Source organism: Lepidochelys olivacea (genome assembly GCF_965140295.1).
Source record: "Lepidochelys olivacea isolate rLepOli2 genome assembly, chromosome: 3".
In the NCBI taxonomy this organism is placed as follows: Eukaryota; Metazoa; Chordata; order Testudines; family Cheloniidae; genus Lepidochelys; species Lepidochelys olivacea.
The window spans coordinates 166,500,112-166,514,375 of NC_140413.1; the positions used below are offsets into that span (position 1 = coordinate 166,500,112).

Consider the following 14,264-nt stretch of genomic DNA (forward strand, 5'->3'; position numbering starts at 1 on the left):
CTTAATCTGAAGATATCAAAAGATAGAAAATCTACCACTTCCTTTGGTAGTTTGTTCCAATGGTTAATTATCCTCACTGTTAGAAATTTGTGCCTAATTTCCAGGGTCTGCCTTCAGCTTCCAACTGCTGGTTTTTGTTATGCCTTTCTCCACTGGTTAAAGTGTTTTTTAGTAACCAGTATTTTCTACCTATGTAAGTACTTAAACACTGTAATCAAGTCACCTCTCAATCTTCAAGTTTGTATTGCAAGGCATTTTCTCCAGCTGTTTTTTGTAGCTCTTTACTGCATCCTCTCCAACTTTTCAACATCGTTCTAAAAATATAGACACCAGAATTGGATGCATTATTCCAGTATTGGTCTCACCAATGCTGTTGACAAAAGTAAAATCTCCTCCCTACTTACTACTTCTCTGTTTATACATCCAACGATTACTTTACTCCTTGTTGTGCTAGCATGGTGCTAGGAGCTCATATTAAGTTGCTTGTCCACTTGCTTGTCCAGCTTTAAATTCTTTTGAGAGTCACTGCTTCTCAGGAGGCAGTCCCTCAATCTGCTGGTGCGTCCTGCATTTCTTGTTCCTAGACATATAACTTTGCATTTGGCTATACCAAAACATATTTTGTTCGAATGAGCCCAGCTTGCTAAGCAATCCATATCAGTCTGTATGACTGCCCTGTCCTCATAGTTATTTACCACTCTGGCAATTTTTGTGTCATCCAAAACATTTATAAACATTGATTTTATACTTACTTCCATCTCATTGATGATAATGTTGAATAGCATCTGACCTAGTACTGATCCCTGCAATACCCCACTAGAAACACTACCATTTGATGATTATTCCCCACTGAGATCTGTTAGTCAGTCAGTTCTTAATCCATTTAACATGTGTTTTATTAACATTGTCCTTATGCCCCTTGTCAGCTACTGCATCAATGGTTGCAGTACAGGATGGGAAGCAGGCTCTGCAGAGCTGCTATGTCCTCCCCATCAGTGGTGCAAGTAGAAATAATTTATTGCCATATTGCACTCATGGGAGGGATAGAAGAGGGGGCATGTGATCTCCCCACGTTACCCTCCATGTGACTCCTCCCCGCCCTGCCCCCAGCCTGGGTTCCCCATGCTCTCCCTGTCCCCTCCGACGCCCCCTGATGTATATACAAACATCAACATGCTTAACTACTCACTTCTCCCTCCACATATGTAGTATTCAGTCTGTTTATATGGAATATGGGAGTTGGGTGAGGAGCCATTTCAGCATAGTATGACTTATTAAAAGACAAATTTTAAGTAGAACTGAATCCTAAACTGCTTTATGGTATTATGCCCAAACATTGCATTTCAATGGGGGATTCAACTTCCTTTATAGGAATAGCCTCCTGAAACTCTTACCAGTCCACAAAAGTGGTCCATAGTCATGCAAATAGTCCCATTGCCTTCAATGGGATTGATCAAATGATTGTGTTTACAGTTTATTGTGTTTATTGTGTTTATTGTAAATTGTTCGGTGTGAAACTGACAATTCCTGAGCTGTTAGATCAGAAGGAGCTTCTTTCAAATAAAGGTGGGCAGATGTGTGATAAGTCTTAGCTCCGTTGCTAAGATGAGGAACATATTTTCAGCAAAGTTCTTGGCAGATTCCTAAGGCAGCTGGTTTAAGGCCATCAGTGTCTGGCATTATAATCTTCACTTATAGTTCTCTCACCCACAAAGCTGGAAAATGAGGCATTTGTTTTCTTTGTTTTGCTGCTCCAGTTCCAGGTAACAAAATGCATGTTAGACTAGTTTGGCTGCAAGGAAGCATTCTGTGTACACTGGGGACAACACCTGATTCTTGTAAGGCTGCAGAACTGAGCTGACATCAGAATCCAAACATCCTCTGGTCAGTGCAAGCAGAGGCATTCCTCTAATGATTTGGACTTGATGTGATGCAGTATGGATGTCATGGATAATTCAAACTAATGGGGGAAGAAAGAATCAAAAACATGGTTTAAACACCATCCGTCCTCTGCACCGCTCCCCTCTTGAGGACTCCTGACCAACATAACAGGACAATACATATGCTAACAAACTTAAACAAAGCCTTTGTGTAAGTTTGTTAGCTTATGTATTGTGCTGTTAAAGCCATTTAAAAAATGAATGCCCTCCTTAGCCATGTTCTGCCCCTTTAAGGAGCAGAGTGCAGCCTCACCCCACACCTCTCCTGGGCTGGGGGGACTAGCCCCAAGTCTTTCTGGTACCCCGTACCTCCTAAAAATCTCTTGCCGGTACTGTGTACTGGTGGGTATCGCCCTACTTGCACTCCTGCTCCCCATGGAGATGGTCAAGAGAGGGAGGGTAGTAGACTGAACCTTGTCTCTGCCTCTCTCTTTCACTGCCCTGAGTACTGTAGCTATCCCAGTGCATCATGCAGTGTAAGTCCCAGGGGTTGGCACCACCATGTTGCACGACGGACACTTCACAAAATTACCATACTTGGTGATGGACATGGGGGGGGGGTTATGTCATTCAGTCATTCAACGATTCTTGAAAAATTACCATGGACCTCAACATATTTACCATGGACACTTGTGTCCATGTAAGGACACGTTGCTGACCCCTGTAAGTCTCATAGCTTTCCAAATTTAAATAAATGATTGGTTTTAGTTGATTTATTTTTCCTGCTGTCACTTCCTGCCATTCCAGATATTTTAAGCTGATTTTGTTAAATCATAGAGTAACTGATAACACCAGTACATCTTTCCTTTTAGCAGCATGGTGGCACAGCTGTGTCAGTAAAAGGTGCATAGTGTAGACAAAGCCTAAGCTCGATCCCCTTATTTAAGACCTGATAAAATGGATCCAGATAAGATGGTTGCTTAGGACTAGTTAATAAGATGGTAATAAGTAAGGTATAGTTAATATGTCATTCAGGATGCTATTTTGTCCCTATCAGAGATAGCCTTATTAGCAAAATAAGCAGTTGGTGATTCAAAGCTACCACATGGATGTTGTTCAACACTTCACTGAGTCAGTCCTCTCAAAGACAGTTGCTGTAATTTGTATCTTATATTTTGTTAATCTCTGAATCATTGTGAGTTATTTTCACTTCAGCAAACCCTTATGGGCCATGTGATGGATGTGTTCAAGCCACAATAGCTGGCTTCTTTTTGTGCAAAACATCAGTGGTTAGAAGGAATTGCATTTAGTTAACATGACAAATCCTGCCATCTTCTACATCCAGGAATCTGATGCTTCTGTCCACCCCCTGTTCTTAGATAATAATGGTTACCCCTGCGACAAGGCCATAGAAGAAGAAAAAGACAATAGATCATAAAACCTTCATTGAAACTTAGCTTTAGCTTCCATTGTTCTCCATAGGTTTCAGAGTAACAGCCGTGTTAGTCTGTATTCGCAAAAAGAAAAGGAGGACTTGTGGCACCTTAGAGACTAACCAATTTATTAGAGCATAAGCTTTCGTGAGCTACAGCTCACTTCCTCAGATGCATATCGTGGAAACTGCAGCAGGCTTTATATATACACAGAGAATATGAAACAATCTCCCTTGTCATAGCCAATGCTTTGACTGAATGGGTGTCAAGTTGCTTATTTCATTTACTACTTCTGTAAATGCAGATGTCTGAGTAATTGACCGTTTTAACCTATGCAGTATTTCTTCAATCACTTAGTTGTGCAGTACACCAGAATTCATCATAAGCTCATATGGAATTTGTTGCATTCAGCTTACATTAAGAGCCAAACTTCCAGACTCTTTAATTTTTGTCATCTCTCGGAAGTCAAACAATAGGTTGGTGAATCCAGTGACACTATAACACAGTTTATCAGTGACAGTTAGAAGCAAAAGTTCTATTTAATTTAACCTTTTTCTCCAGTGTGATTGTAGGATTTTTTTGGTCTGATAGTTACCGAGGACAATAATTAGAATTACACTGTATGTTTGTTCACAATGTGGTACCACATTTTTTTTTTAAATAAATGTGTAGAATCTTGGTATCCTTATCTCATTAGGACCTGGTCTTTTGTGTTGGAATAATGGGATGGTAATAAGAATAACATGAAATAATATCAAGTTACTAACTTCATCAAAGAAAGGTAGAGCAACTTCTGACCTTTTTTCAGTTCTTTGGAAAACACCCAGGAGGAGCAGGCATGTAGTGATGGCAGAGCAGAGGTGGAGATAGAAGATGAGTGGACCCAGTACTGGCCCTCGGTTATCTGTCCAACTTTCACCCCATACACTCAACTTCCCTCAACCCTCAGCTGCCATCGTTCCTTACCTCCTACAAAGTACCTCTACAGTTATCATCCTCTAGTGGCCACTTGGCTCTGGACAATCCCACAAACACAACTTTCCCCAGCTTCTCTTTCACAAGCTAACTAGCTATCCCCTGAACACCTCCAGAAAGCCACCCAACCAGCTATCAGAAAATAGCTCTCTTATGAAAAAGTGCTGTGTAACTTAATTGTCATGAAACCCAGAGGGGTCTATAAAAATGTAACAGGGTTCTACAGAAATGACTCTAAAACCTATAGAGAATTATATCCTTTATATATCCTTTATTGAACCATTGTAATGAATTCTATTGCAGGGATATCTCTGCAATAGGATGATTCACAAAACCTGTAGAAAGCTTACCATTTTGTATTAAATGCTGTAGGAGTGTTCCAAAAGAGTTGGGCAGTTTCTGAGGTATATGCCTGTGTGGTTTTTGTGACTCCTGTGGCTAGTTGAACTTTGGTTTTGGACTGCAGCACAATCTGAACATATGAGCCACCTTTTGTGGGTAAAAAAAAAGATACTTCTCTGCGCCATTAATCTACAGATTCATGGGCAAGTTTGTGCTGCCTTAAACTTCACCAGCATGTCACCATACAGCTGTAGGGCCATTGTGTTTGATTTCTAAATGGAATGTTCAATAGGCACTGTGTCTTCTGGAGTAAATACAGTATACACAGAAAATCACATGCCATTTACACAAGTATCTGTGATTTTATATTATTTCAGTGATCTGAGGTTTTTTTTTCAATGCATCAGGGAGATAAGAAGGTACCTGCCAATAAATTTTGATAGTGTCCTTTCCTTGACCTGGTAGAAATGAACATAGATGGCATTGACAAGAAATGGAACTATTTAAATTAGGCAGGTAAGTTTATGTTTGAGCCAAGCACAAAGATTTAACCTTAGATTGGAAATGTTCATTTCAAGAAAACCATTGCAGTTCAGACATTGAAAGCTATCAGTCACACAGTTAAACACATAAATTGGGAAGATTCATGCTGAAGACAATGACAGCAGAGATTAGAAACGACAGCAGGGGGAAAGTCCTGCCTAACTTAGGAAAGAGGAAAAATGTCAAAACAGTAATAAACTACAGCAAGGCCAACAGGTCAACCCACATGAGAAAACCAACAGGTAACAGAAGGGCCTCTGAAACTTCTGAAGAATAGAAGATCAGTAGGAAAGCATTTTTATGAGAAATAAAATGCGCCTTCCTGTCAGGGAGGAAGGGAGTTGCAGAGTGCTTGAGAAATGGAAAAAAATGCAATTAAAACCAGATATGAATAAAGATCAGGTGAGAGAGGATGTCACCTTATGTCCTTTGGAACCGTATTTCTGCTGCCTCCTGAAATTATGTTTTCCTGAAACAAAGGAACAATGTTATGGAAAAGTGGGTGCCAGGTACTTTAGGAAAATGAGACACAGCGAAGCGGATAAAAGAGACAAAGACAATAGCAATCATATGCAATAAACCAAAGGCAGCTGAGGTCTGAGACAAAGGTGAAAATTCTGAGCCAGCAAGATGAGTGAAGCAAGGGAAGGAAGGAGGGAAAGATGATTCACAATAACGTTTGAAAGACATTGGCTTGAATATTCATCAATGTCACAGCAAACTTAGCTTGGCGGCCTTGGTGACTGACTTTGTTCAGTTAGCAATTTCCCATTTTTAAGATGATAAACAGGAAAGTGGCTTGATATATGGCTTTTTAATGTTAGCTGAATGCAACAAACTAAGCTCGGGCTTTCATGCCAATTGGATAGACATTGGCATACAATTTTATTGTTTTTGTATAGGCATAATTGAAATATTTGTGTTGGTACCCACTCCAAAATTAGACAATGTAGACTCCTGTATACAAATATACCTTTTGACATGCAGGCAGCATGGGTACACCACACAGTGGAACAAGTGGAGTAAGCGGTGCAGTCACTTGGAGTACCTCACTCGCCATTAATTCATTCAAATGAAAACCTAGTTACCATGCCCTGGTCAATGACTTTGTTATTTCTTTTACTTTAGAAATCGCTATAAGGATTGTGAAGTGATTAATGCAGCTTGACATGATGAAGAATCTGAAGGTACTTATGGTCAAATATTTTAGCTGATAGTGGTACAGACTATTTTGTGCTGCTTTTGTGAGTGCTATTTCAATATATTATACAACAGTGTTCTGAAGTGATGGTTTGCTGAAGATTAAGCTGCCTGTACTATTATATGTGTTAGGGAGGGGCCCAAGCTGCAAAGTTCAGACCCGAAATCAGATCGGAATCCAAACTTTCCCAAAGCTTGGGATGGGAGTTGGATCTGAGATTATAGTTCAGTCTCATCTCTTATACCTACATACAGATATAATATGTAAGACATATTTATAAAGATACAAGGGCCAAATTCTGTTCTTGGTTACACCTGTATAAATATTATTCCAGATGTCACAGTGTTGTGGCTGAGAGCAGAAATTGGCTGCTCATTTGAAGTTGGTGCCAAATGCTATCAATAAATGCCTGCCAAAAATAATCAACGGAGATGTAGTAATTTAAACAGAAAATTCGGAAATCAGTTGCACACTGAGGGCATGTCTACACTAGAAATGTATGTCAAATTATATTAGCTTGACTTACAGCCACCACAGTAATTACTGCAGTGGTGCACATCCACACTACCCTCCTTGGGTTGGTGGTGAGCGTCCTCACCAGGAGTTCTTCCTCCGACCTAAGGGGGCAGTGTGGGGAGCTGAAAGCCTGATCTCTCAGCTCTGCCGGCAGCTTCCTGCCAGGAGCTAGGCTGCCCCACAGGCTCCTGGACTCCTGGAGGGCTTCCCTCCTTCCCACCGGAAGTGGGGGAAGCCGCCTGGGGCTTCTACCCTCCCCGTTCCCCGCGGGGAGCCCTCCCAGGGCTTCTCACTCCTCCCCTCCTCCCCTTCCTGCTCTCCAATGGGAGTGGGGCAACCTTGTCATTTGCTGTGAAACTGACAAGACATCCAACAGCTGACGTAAAGGATGCAGAATCTGTACAGACACTGCACCACCCTAACTACACGGACATAAGCCTTATGCATCTCCTGGAGGTGGTGTTATTATGTTGGTGTAGTAGGGAACTTACACCAGCGGGAGGAAGGCTGTAGCTGTAGTGTAGACACTGACATAATTAGGTTGACATAAGCTGCCTCATGTCAACCTAACTGTAGTGTAGACCAGCCCACAGTTGCAACATGGGCCCACTGGATGCTGATGCAGAGACTGATAATGGCATTAGTACGTGCCAAAAAATACCTGAAAAGCACTACTTCTGTGTGACAGCCAATAAAGCTGCTGCACACACCCCTATGTTTTTCAGCAATTAAATATCTGTAAATGGAAGCTCTCCCTTTTCCCTACCCCATGTCTGAAGTGGCCAAGATATAGAAGTTTTTCAGTGTGGTCCCTCTGCACAGCAGCTGTTTTACAGTTTGATAGCAGAGTCTACAGCCAGCTGCTTCAGTTTGCTCCTGTCACTGCCATAGGTTAATAGGAACAGAGGCAAGAGAAGGGCCTAGGCCAGCATAAAGCAGAAATAACAGGATTTTCTGCCAAAAGGGCGTGTGAGATAAGAACTTTAATGGACCAACAAACAAAGAATGAGTCCGAAGCCTGAGGCACTTCAGTGTGTTAGCAACAGAGAAGCAGTCCTGGAACAAGTACAGCCCAGAGTCTCAGTTTGAAATGATTGCATGGACCACATGCCAAAAAAGTTTGGCTGTGTGTGTATGTGTATCTATAACCCCACACCAAATATGAAGTTGTGCTAATCATAGAATAAATTACAGAGCCATCTGATAAACTGCATGCACCTTTGACCACCTCACCTGCACTCTGCTAACTAATCCACCTCCACTTGGATTTATTCTAGCATTCCAAACCAAGGCTGCAATCCCATAAACACTTATGTACATACAAAGAATCCCATTTAAGTCAAGTTTGGCTGCGTATAGTTCCAGAACTGAGTGTAAGTGAGATCATGGTTTTGCCTCTTCCATTTATTATTAGCAGTGAACTTCTCCAGACGGTGATTTATTTCATGCAGTATAACAACTGCTCCAGTACTGGTGTTGATTACCAGTTTACTGTAATTATCAGTCTTGTAACATGGGTCGTTTGGGGTATATGATTTATTTGGTTTAAAGGAACCATCCTTTAATGTTCAGTCGAGGAGAAACACCTTAGACCAGGGGTGGGCCAACTTTTTGGCCTGAGGGCACATCGGGGTGCGAAACTGTATGGCGGGCCAAGAAGGCTGTGCCTCCCCAAACAGCCTGACCCCTACCCCCTATCCACCCTCTGACTGCCGTCCTCAGAACCTTCTACCCATCCAACCCCCCCTACTCCTTGTCCCCTGACCACCCCCTCCTGGGACCCCCACCCCTAACTGCCCCCCGCAGAACCTCCGCCCCATCCAACCGCCCCCTGCTCCCTATTACCTGACTGCCCCCTGGGGTCCCCTGCCCCTTATCCAACCCCCTGGCCCTGGCCCCCTTACCATGTCGCTCAGAGCAGCATGTCTGGCCACCACGCCGCCCAGCCGGAGCCAGACACGCTGCCACGCTGCCTTGCATGAGTGCACAGCCCTGCCCCCCAGAGTGTTGCTCGCGCGGTGGCATGGCTGCTGGGGAGGGGAGACAGCAGAGGAGGGCCGGGGGCTAGCCTCCTGGGCCAGGAGCTCAGGGGCCAGGCAGGACCGTCCCATGGGCCAGATGTGGCCCGCGGGCTGTAGTTTGCCCACCTCTTAGAATCTAGTCTGATCCTCTTACCAGTGTACAACAAAATGTCAATTTTGCAGTTTCATGGAATTATCTCTGGCAGATTAGGGACATGCAAGAGAAAGTGGTTTAACAAACAACATTATAATATAAATTAGTATATACAGCATTAGAATATAAATATAGTGGTATTGTTGCAAAATACCAGTCAAAGATAAATATATCAATAATTCTTTGGCCAGATTCTCATTGGTGTAAATTTGCTCCATTGACTTCAGTTTGCCTGAGCTGAAGATCAGGCCTGTTATTTCTGGAAGTTCATAACTATCATTGACTTGTTTTGCAGAAACCTACAGAGATATCTTACAAATATAAAATGATGGTGGGCTGAGTAATAGACTTCACATTTTCATGAGTTGGGAATGATTGATGATAGTGTTGCCCCATCCCATGACTCCTTAACTCATGAAAATACCAGTGTTTTTATAGTAGCTACTCATTGCTCACTCCAACCTGCCGCTACAAATTCTCTCACTCTCCCCTTACATATACTGTACAGAGAGAACAAAATGAAAAGAGGGAGAAAGAGAGGAATGTAATTGTATAATGGAAAATAACATCCATAAGTCACGCAAACACTAAACCCTACGTATAATGAATCTGTCCTTTAGGGACAATCTTTTCCATGTCATTGTCTGGTACTTATGTTTTTGTTCATCTAGCTAATTACCTCTTTGAAAGGTATAGTCCTGCTGTCATGCCTAGATTAGCAGCAAGTGTTTGGCCAGCTACTTTCTTGTCACAGTTGATAATTATTTAATGAGTTCTGCTCTTCCCTAGGAAAGCAAGATTGGGATAGAATTGGACCTATTTTATCACAGTAGCATTGCTGCGCCTGTTGGCAGGTTTGGCAGCAGCAGTGCTGGATTCCAGTAAAACAGGAGAAGAAGAATTTCAATAAGTAGTTCCTGAAGCATTTGGGAGCAGGGGGGAAATTAATAGTGATTAGCAAATCTCAATGGAAACAGGCTCATTACTATGTTTGCTGCCAGTTTTTTCCTAGAGCAGTAACCTTGCTGGGGAAATGGGTGATGCTGGAAGGTCCTTCTTAGCTAAAAGAAAAACCAACATAAGAAAGCACTGTGTGTTGTGAAGCTGGGAGGCCTGACATCTAATCTCCAGACTTATCTTTGTCATACTGGGGGTCCCTGAAGTAGCACTGTTAGTTTTTGATGGTCAGAGTAAGTCAGTGCAGCCTCTGTTGGAAGATACAAGAATGGCATCAACAGGAACTTATGGGTGCCCCCTTTATGGAAGAGTGTCAGTTCTTCTGTAACTGAACAGGTGCACCCTGGCTAGGCTAGTTAGGGGTGGGGGTATAACCTGGGGTCAGGAGAGCCCAGATCCTTAAGGGTATTTAGGTTCCTAACATCCATTGATTTCAATGGATGGGAGGGGTAGGATCCATGAAGGGACCCAGGTGATGCAACACTCAGCATGACGGTGCCTAATTTTTAGGCCCTTAGATAATCACAGAAACAACATTGTAATCCAAAAAGCTTGAGTTAGGTGCCTAAGCTCCCTATACACTGAATGGGGAGAGACGGGCACCTAAGAATGGGATCCACAAAAGCCAGCATATTAGCCTCCCAATTCAGTTAGCCAGTGGGAGATGCTAAGCCCCACCTCTCTCTGAGGTAGGCACTTATGTCAGCTTAGCAATCCACCAAGGGGAACCTACCACCTGTAGTCGGATGGCTTAGGCACCTAAGATACTCTTTGAGGGAATGAGCAAGGTGCCTGCCTGCTCCACACAAGATGACCAGAAGGGTGGGGGGTGTGGCTTATGATTTTTAGCCCAGTGGTTAGAGCACTCCCTTGCAACATGAGAGATACAGGTTCATTTCCCCCTTCTTTGCCACAAGGGGATAGATGATTTGAACAAGGGCCTTCCCCCTTGCTAGAGGCTGATGTAACCGCTGAGCTCTAAGGTATTCTGATACGGGACTCCCTCAGTCTCTTTGATTGAAGCTGTTGTGCTCTGGATAGCTAGTGAAAGAGTTGCTGGAAAAGGGGGACAGGATTCAGGGTCTTTCACCTCCCCAGTGGATGCCCTATAGTTAGAACACTCTCCGGAGAGGTGGCAAATCCCGTCTTCCCCATTAGCAGAGAGAGGGTAATTCAACCTGGGTCTCCCATATCAGAGGTGAGGGCCTGAATTGCTTGGCTAAAAATTACAACCTGGTCACCTCTTTCTTCAGCTGGTTTTAGAATGGGATCTGATGCATGGCCTCTGAGCACATCTACTGATGTAGGCAAGCAATTTAGGTGGCCGAACACCTGTCTTCCCCTGGTTTGTGAAGTGCTTTGAGGCTTAGGCATCCAGATGCCTCGAGTGAGGCAGCAGTGAACATGCCCAGAGGCAGGAACATAGACTCATAGGGAACTTTTACTCTGAAAAAGGCACCTACAAGGTTTGGTGGGAGTTTTGTGGCTCACATTGAAGCCAAAACTGGGATTTAGACACCTAAACCTGAGATTTAGGCACCTAAATCTGTGGTTTAGGCACCTGAGTACCATCATGGATCCCACCCTAGGAACCCAAATACCTTTGAGGATCTGCGTCAAGATAATTAAGCTTGGGAGCCGGGGGTGGTGGTGGAAAGGGGTGGGCTAATCGGCCCAACCTGAGACACGTGGAGCAAGAGGTAATTGTCCAGGGAGGGGCTTAAAAGAAGAGCCATGCTCAATGCTGGGAGGCTGAAAAGGCCTGAAGGCTAGGAGAGCAGTGGAGGAGCTAGCCTGCTGATGTTTCTGAACTGGAGAGCCAGTGTTGGGAGGCTGAAAGGGCTGAGTCATTGAACTGTGTTTGGGATTTTTATGATCTATGTGCACTGTGTGTGTGGGATAAACAGACCGTATTTGGGGCTTTCAAGGACCACTTTGCACTGTGTGGGACAATAAACTGGCCTCAGGGAGGGATAATATTGGAAACAAGAGAATGCATGGTGGAATTTTTAAGGAGTTTGAGAGGGACACTGAGGAAGTAATCCCAACATTACCAAGCCCACCCACAAAGGGTTGCTTGAAGGTGAGGGGGAATTATGACACGGTGCTTCCTCTAGATCAGTGGGTCCCAAACTTGTTCCGCCGCTTGTGCAGGGAAATCCCCTGCCGGGCCGGGCTGGTTTGTTTTCCTGCTGCGTCCGCAGGTTCGGCCAATTGCAGCTCCCAGTGGCCGTGGTTCGCTGCTCCAGGCCAATGGGAGCTGCTGAAAGTGGCGGCCAGTACGTCCCTTGGCTGTTTCCCAGAGCTAGCTGGAAATTTTCTGCTGGAATGTCTTTCTGACAGAAAACTGCAGTTCATCAAAAGTGAAATGTTTCATGGAAAAGTGTCAGTTTCAGTAAAATTTTGTTTTGGAAAAGAACGTTTTCATAAGGTTGAAATGTTCTGTTTCAACATTTTGGGAATGGAAAGTTTTGGCAGGTTTTGTGATGAAATTTTTTACATTTTATATTATTTTTTCAATTTAAAACAGTCAGTATCTAAACAAAATGTTTTGATTTTATTGAAACAAAATGTTTTGGTCAAGCCATAATATTTTTTTCCAGAATTTTATTTTGCAGGAAATTTCAGAATTTTTTGGTTTTGCTCCTCCTTGGAAAGGAAAATGTATGAAACTCACAGAATTTTTCACAAAACAGAAAATCTATTTTCTGCCCAGCTTTACTATTTCCCTAATTTCCAGCTTTTCTTTTTTTCTCGTACAGTCTCCTAACTTTTCTTCCTGAAGTTTTTAAATCCTTCTAATCCTAATATTGAACTCTAGGTTATTAATCTTTCTCTCAAGGCACTTAAAGCCTTTTCCTGAGGCTCTGTTTCTCCTATAGTCCCAGAGTCCCACTGTGGCCCATACAATGATGATGCTAAGGGATAGACAGACACTGACACATGCAGTTCATTCTGTTTTCCATAGGTATCTCTAAATACTTGACCTACTTCTGTATATAGCAGGTACACAGCTAGGTTTGTCTGCCACTCCGAGGCCTTGTCTACACTGAGAGATTCCCATTGACTCTGCTGGGCTTTAGCTCATGCTCTTAAGTGTTCAATAGAATTATTTGTTACTGTATGTGGATCTTATTATCAGTTCTGTAAAAATGTAACTTGACATGATAAAAGTATTTCAGCTTTAAAATGAAGAATGTAAGATTTCATAAACTCACAAACTGAAAGGGAATTAAAATAAATGTTCAAGTAATCCTCTAGGGAAATTAGTCATGGATTAAATGATGTTCCTGCCAGGAGACATAGAATTCTTACTAAGAATTGAGTGACAATTCTCTGTGAGGTACTGTACTAAACACAGTCCCTAGAAAATATAAATGAAAAAATTTATATAATATAACATTCATTATTTTGGCTAGATTAACATAGGAAAACATTCACCGAAGTGCTGAAACCCGTAAAGTCAAAGTACAAATCTATTTCTTTCAATATGGACGTCAGGGTCTATTTTATTTTTAAAGTGTAGAGGAATAACACGAGTATTTCCTACTTATGTTAGTGGATGTGACTAAATTCTCCATGCACCCAACAGTCTGGGAGCATAAGGTAGTAAAAACTTATTCCATTGGCAAGTTAGTGAGAGAAAGATAAGAGAGGTGTCATTTTGATTCAGAAAAATCTACAGAATCATAATTTCTATGGTGTCAGCCTCTGCAGTGTAGCAGGGGGGACTTGCTGCCCCAGCCTCCCAGTTCCAGGTCCTCTAGTTGGTGGAAATTTTAGTAATACAAAGTCATCAGAAGTGGGTCAAGCTGGGTATCATTCAAAAGCCCTTTCTCCCCTGAACACGATGGTACCAAACATGATAAACCTAGAACGATGATGTAGATATACATTCCAAAAAATATTTAAAAATCAAGCTTTTTAAAAATATTCTTTAACACAGGATGCATTGCTTATATAAAAAAGACATTGATCTCTGGCAATCCTATAAGGAAGTTAGCCTTGACATGTAGGACTGAAAACATTTTATTTATCAGTCATCATCGGTGTCATCTCCATCTAGAATGCTACTGCTAGCTACGTTATCACACTGATCCTTGTCCATGCCGCACTCACACATCTCCGTACAAGACAGGCTGCCAGCCAAACATTTACAAGGCGGTAAGCATCTGGTCTTTGCACGTGAGCATTTGATTAGCTGAAGGATTGATTCAGGAGTGCATGGTATTTCACACATAA

At 42.6% G+C, this 14,264-nt stretch overlaps 1 long non-coding RNA gene across 1 annotated transcript in view; it reads left to right on the forward strand.

The window, feature by feature from the left end:
* Positions 1-14,264, forward strand: part of LOC311517414 — a 234,118-nt gene that overhangs the window by 9,075 nt on the left and 210,779 nt on the right. The window contains exon 2 of the long non-coding RNA XR_014710685.1: positions 6,302-6,360. This is a non-coding gene — a long non-coding RNA (uncharacterized lncRNA). The remainder of the gene's footprint in view (positions 1-6,301; positions 6,361-14,264) is intronic.